This window comes from Euprymna scolopes, chromosome 19 (assembly GCF_053919585.1).
Source record: "Euprymna scolopes isolate OS-2025 chromosome 19, ASM5391958v1, whole genome shotgun sequence".
In the NCBI taxonomy this organism is placed as follows: domain Eukaryota; kingdom Metazoa; phylum Mollusca; class Cephalopoda; order Sepiida; family Sepiolidae; genus Euprymna; species Euprymna scolopes.
The window spans coordinates 109,348,963-109,355,616 of NC_136500.1; the positions used below are offsets into that span (position 1 = coordinate 109,348,963).

Consider the following 6,654-nt stretch of genomic DNA (forward strand, 5'->3'; position numbering starts at 1 on the left):
CACCCCACTGTTAAAAATATGCATGAAATAAAGTAATGTTTAAATCGTAAACGGTGTGAGTAATTTCCGGGACTGACTTCATATCCTGTAGCCCACTGCTTAAAATATACTTGAAATAAAGTAATGTTTAAATCATAAACTGTTTCAGCAGCTTTTCGAAAGTAATACATAAAAATATTAACGTGGTTATAGATTAGGCAACCATTGCTTCAACATGAATTTCTGAGTGTAGTATCAGTTTCAGCATTCTAGTGACTTAACCCCCCCCCCCCTTTGTGGTCTTGGTTAATGGAGGAGAAATCCTTCACTACTGATACAATTTTTATTTTTGTTATTGATCAGAGTGCCCTTTTTGGGGAGCTGGTTTCCCCCTAAATTTATAACCGACCTCATGTCCAATTCCGCCCTTGTGGGAAGGCAAGTAAACAAAAAAAAATAATCAGAACGGACATTTTCCAGGGTATTTTATAATTAATCAGAAGTGACCTTTCCATGGCATTTTCTAATTAAATCAGAAATAACTTTTTCCAGTTACTTTTTTAATATTAAAACTTTGTTACATTAAACATAGTACCTATTCACAATGCCTCCCCACGGGACAGATTTAGACAACAGGGTCGTTTTTTAATGTGGAGAAGAAATTGTCTTAGTCGTAAAGGATTTCTCTTCCACTGAGAGAGAAGAAATTGAAATGTAGCACCTGAAGAACAGATACTACACTTTGATCTTAGCCAAAAGGCCAAGAAGACAAATCATTTTTATTAGCTTTGCCTCAATAGCGACACCATTTTTTTTTTTTTTTTTTTTTAAGGTGAAAAGGTTTATTTGGAATATTCCACTTTCCTTTTTTAGGGATGCACAGCATGATAACGGACGGAGCGATAAGCGTAATAATATAAAAATCCTTGTGTGCAGAAACAAATCCACATAACCAATTAAAATGATCAACCACAGGTAAGGTGAAGTAGAAATAAAGCAAAAACATATAGAAAGAACTCCACACAAATGAATGATAATGGATGATTTTTTTTTTGAAAGAGATGGAGAGCGCTGAAAACCTGGAGAAACTTGTTGTCATTCAGACTCTAGGGAACACCACTTGTTATTGCACGTGAGCAGCAATCACTGATAATGACTTTTGAAACACTAATAATAATAATAAGAAGAAGAAGAAGAAGAAGAAGAAGAAGAAGAAGAAGAAGAAAACGACGACAACGTAGTATTGTTATAAAGGTATGAGAAACAAAATTGGCTTCCATATAAAATTAATTTCTAAGCAATGAAAGCAGATTTAGTTGTAATATAAATTTGATTCTTTATATTTTCTCTGCCAAATATCGGCAGGAAATAAAAAGAAAACAAACTAGAAATAGCAAATTCCCAGCGAAAATATTTGATAAGAATTCATACATATCTCGAAATAAGGTTGGAACATGGAACATAAGAAAAAATTTATTACCAAGAATTAAAACTGAATATTTGCTTTTATATATATTCCCATCTTTATAAAATTAGTTATGGTTTATATGTGTGTGCATATACAAACTTCGATTATTATGAATTTTAGAACGCAGCTGCAACTGTGGGTTATAATTAGTTTCATGTATTTCACTTTATGCAAAGAGGATAAAATGGAGGGAGCAGTCTTAATAAAATCTGAGAAACCTTATAACCATATATATATATATATATATATATATATATATATATATATATATAAAATATATTTTAGTCATCGACATACAGACCTGTTTCGTTGTTTCACAACTCATCAGTGCCGCTAGACTAACACCTCTCCCAAGCCGAGGATCGAACCTAGAACCGTCGTGATGACAGTCGGCAGTCCTACCCCCTGACTACGGAATCGGTGGCCGAAATTAAACTGTCGGAATGCGTATTTAAATAGACATCCGTCCGCTACTCGTAGAGGGCTCAAACGTTTTGTTTGTAAACAAATTGCGAGCTTCGCATTATTTCAGCTAAATTAAGTAGCGAGTAAGATAATTTACGAGAGTGCTCTACCAAAGAGGGGAGCTTTATAAAATATATTTTAGTCATCGACATACAGACCTGTTTCGTTGTTTCACAACTCATCAGTGCCGCTACGCACATTTCAGATAAAGAAGACAAATATAATTGAAGAATCATATTCACAAATGTTCAAATTGATGATCATTATTGTCCAGACAACGCTGATAACGCAGATCACTAGATTCATTAGAAATATTACGACATTGTTTTTCAATTTTCAATCATCAGTTGTTCTTGGTTTGGTGTGATAAACATTTTCTTTGAAGATATCCTCACAAAAAGAAGCTCATGGCATGAATTTGGGGAACGTAGTATTCAGTAGTACTCCTTCATCCAATCCATGTGTCTGGAAACGCTGCATCGAGGTGAGATCGTGTATATTGTGAAATGTAAATCTCGCCGTCATTACAAAAGATTTGTGGACCAATAAACTCATGAAGCATGTTGAGGTAACTCTCACCACTGAAAGTTCCATCAAAAAATGATCATATGATGTATAATGTGGATATTCCACACGACACTGTTACTCCTGATAAGTTTACATTGTGTTCAAGTATTACATGAGGATTATGTATACATGCAATTATGGCGATTACTGGAGCCATTTAATTTAAAGGTTGCCTCATCGCTCAACCCAATTTTTTGTGGAAACCCTACATCTTCTGCACATTTTGTCGGATACCATTCACAGAATTGAACTCTCTCGTTAGGATCGTTTTCGTTGAGAGCATGGATTAATGTTGGAATGTAGTATTTAAAGTGCAGACACATGATGATATAATAGAGGTTATCTTTTGAGATATGAATTTCCTGAGCAGTTTGTTGAAATGATTTTTTTTTTTTTTTTTTTTACATTTTCACCCCAAACAAGGCACATTGCCACTTTGGTGTAGGGGGTTACTATCAGGGGCAACAACTACTGGGGTACTATGTAGGGATTTGAGCAGCAAGATGTTGGTTCACGTTGTACTTGAACTTCTGCATGTCAGTATAGTTGGGGAAGCAGGGACCTGGAATGGAATTCCAAAGTCTAGCGGTTCTGGGGGAAAAAAACTACTGGAGTAGAAAGATCTTTTACATCTAGGGATCTCTACAGTGTAGGAGTGGGATTTTGCAGCTTGCCGGGTCTGTCGAGGGTGTTCACGTCGTGGGGGCACAAGTGCTTGCAGTTCATCAGAGCATTCACCATTAAAATACTTGTAGAACAGGCAGAGGGATGCAACGTTTCGTCGATGGGACAGAGGCTGAAGCTTAGATGCCAGTTTAGGGCCTATCAGATTTGTGACTCTCTTTTGAACCTTGTCAAGGAGCAAGAGACTAGTAGCCGATGCACCAGCCCAAATATGACAGCAATACTCCATACATGGGCGAATGGTTGCCTTACAGAGGTACAGGATACTTTCGGGTGTTAGTAGTTTTCTAGCACGGTAGAGAGAGCCTACCTTCCTTGCAGCGGCCCTGGCAATGCCCTCAATGTAATTGTTCCAACTCATGTTTCCTGTGAATGTTAGTCCAAGGAGCTTGAAAGACGTACTCTCAGATAAAGAGTCGTTGGCCATTGCTATAGGTAGAAGGTTTCTTGGAATTATTGAATGAAACTAGTTTAGTTTTGGCGGTATTGAACGTGACCATCCATTTTTGTCCCCATTCCACTACTGACTGGAGGTCATTCTCTAGTGTTTCTGCCATTTCTTTATATATATGTTCATTTGTTTTCCTGTCGTGCCTGTTATAGAGTGTGGTGTCGTCAGCATATATACCCATCTCACAGGCAATTTTGTCGGGGAGGTCATTTATGAATATCAGGAACAGTAGAGGTCCAAGGATAGACCCCTGGGGCACTCCCGCATTTATATCATATTGTTTAGATGTACGACCATTGAGGACAACCTGGATTTTTCTCTTATCTAAGAAGGATTTAATTATGTTAAGTATTCTACCAGTGATACGGTATGATCTAATCTTCCTGAGGAGACCCTCATGCCATACCCTGTCAAAAGCCTTAGATATATCTAGAGCTACCTCTCTGCCCTCCCCCGCTTTATCCAGTGAATGGTATATACGTTCAGAGTATCACCACTTATCAAGGCCAAGAGGCCACTCGAGGATAAGGGTTATAAACTGTACAGTAGACAATTGGACAATAAAATAATCGTTATTAATGGAAATTCGGTAAATTTGTTAACTTATATGGAACGGCTCATCAAAAACTTGTTTACATTAGACTTAAAGACAACCATGTTGTAGTCAGCTGGAAAGCAGGAAAAAGAAAGACAATTCCATAGGCGTGCAGTTCTAAGAAAGAAACTTTGTTCATGGAATCTACATTTAAGTTTAGGCACAGATAAAGAGTGGGGAAATTATTGATGTGTTTTCTGCTAGACGGGTGTGAAAGTTTGGCGAGGGGGAACCATAGGTTGGAGCTCAGTCCAGCACTTGCCATCAAAATAACAATAAAGCAGAGACAAACTCGCAACATCTCTTCTGTGAGAAAGAGGTTGCAGGGAAGAGAAAAGGACATCACCTATGAGGCTACAAAGTCTATTTTGAACTCTATCAAGGTGGGATAAGTCCTTTCTGGCAGCTCCTGACCAGATGTGGTAACAGTACTCCATCCTTGGACGTACCTGGCACATATATAGATAGAGAATTACATCAGCAGTGGGATATCTACTGGATCGATAGAAGGATCCACCATTTTTCTAGCGGCCTTGGCAACAGATTTAATGTATGTGTTCCATTTCAGATCAGGAGTAAATGTCAAGCCCAGAAGCTTGTCAAAATATGAGGCCTCCCGAAGATGAGAGTCATTCATTTCAATTGATGCCAGATGGGGATCAGAGTGTTGATGATGTAAAGATAAAAGCTTGGTTTTAGATGCATTAAAAGTAACAAGCCACCTCTTTAGCGAATCGAAGAGAACTTGGTCGTTTACAGTCTTAGATGTGCTACCATAGATAGTAGTGTCATCAGCATAAATGTCTATGAATGATGTAAGAATGTGATTTGGAAGATCATTAATGTAGATCAGGAAGACAGTTGGGCCCAGGATGGACCCCTGAGGGACTCCAGCATTAATATTGTGAGCTTCTGATTTCTGCCCATCAACCACTACTCTTATGAACCTATCAGAGAGAAATGATTTAATAATTGAAAAGACATTTCCAGCTATACCGTAGCTGGAGATTTTGTGAAGTAAACCCTTATGCCATACTCTATCAAAGGCCTTTGATTTGTCAAGAGCAATTGCCCTAGAAAGGTAGCCTCCGTCGAGAGATTCGCTAATCGTATGAGATATAACTGTAAGAACATCTGCTGTAGATCTAGCAGAACGGAAACCATATCGCGTGTCACTAAAGAGGTTATTTTTGCTGAGATTGCTGATTACTCCTCTATTTAACACATTCCAGCAATTTACTCATGATGCACAGGACACTTATAAGCCTTTACTGAGAGGGAGATGAGCGATCACCTGAATTCTTAAATACAGGACATACTGATGAGATTTTCCAGGGTGATAGGAACCAATTCTCCTTAAGACAGCGCTTAAACAGTTTTGTAAGTATGGGGGCTAGTTCTGGGTGAAGTTTTTTGTTGTTCTGGACGGTTCCATCTGTTTCAAATTTGTATTTAGTGTGAGCAATAGTCTCGCGCATTAGTGGTGGTTTTGTGAATTGTCTTTGCTTTTTAATAGCGTTTACGGTCTTCTAAACGTCGTCTCTTCTGAACTTAATTGATTTTTGATTTTTTGTCATGCTGTGATTAATTAATTACATCTGTAACACAAAAACTACCATGATAACAACAGTTAAAGTGTGAGTACATTTTTAATATATATATATATATATATATATATATATATATATATATATATATACATATATAATGTATCTGATAAATATATAATATTTAAACAAAGCAAACCTATCAAAATAGTTAAAGCAATCCACATACTAAATAAAAGATGAGAAATATAAATAACATAAAACTTTATTATATTATCAGATCAATAAGAAATGAAGAAGATAAACAAAGAAATAAAAACCTCTTTAAGCCATAGCATTTCGAAGTTAAATGTTTCTCATCAAAAATGATAAAAACCAGGATTATACTCATATAAAAACAAAAACTTGCTCATGAATATTTTAATAAGAAATGGAAAATATATTTAAAAAGTATATATAAGTATATATTATATATTATTATTTTTTTAAATAAACCAGAACATTATATATCATATATTCAACTCACAATGAATCGAAAAACGAGATTAATATAAAGATATAAAATATCCAAATTGGGCAGAAAAAAATTATCCAAGAAAACTGGCATTAAAAATTCAAAGGCAGGAAATTGCTTATTTATAAAACAGGTACATATAAACTTCAACTGCTGTGTCGTAAGAGAAGAAAATAAATAGAAGGATAACAAGTATTAAGTAGATAAATTAAAAGAAAGAAAAAGAAAGGGAAAGGGAAAGGAAAAGTACAGGACAGAAAGGGAAAAAATGAAAACGAAAAGTAATTTAGAGACAAATAATATGCCAAGTTTTAAGTTTAGAGACGGTGGAAAAAAGAACAAACAAAAAGTAAAAGAGTCTAAGGTGTTAGCAAATAGTAAGGG

General features: G+C 36.0%; 1 pseudogene; it reads right to left on the reverse strand.

Moving 5' to 3' along the window:
- Positions 1-592: 592 nt before the first annotated feature.
- LOC145240473 (U2 spliceosomal RNA) lies at positions 593-751 on the reverse strand (annotated as a pseudogene).
- Between the last annotated feature and the right edge of the window lie 5,903 nt (positions 752-6,654).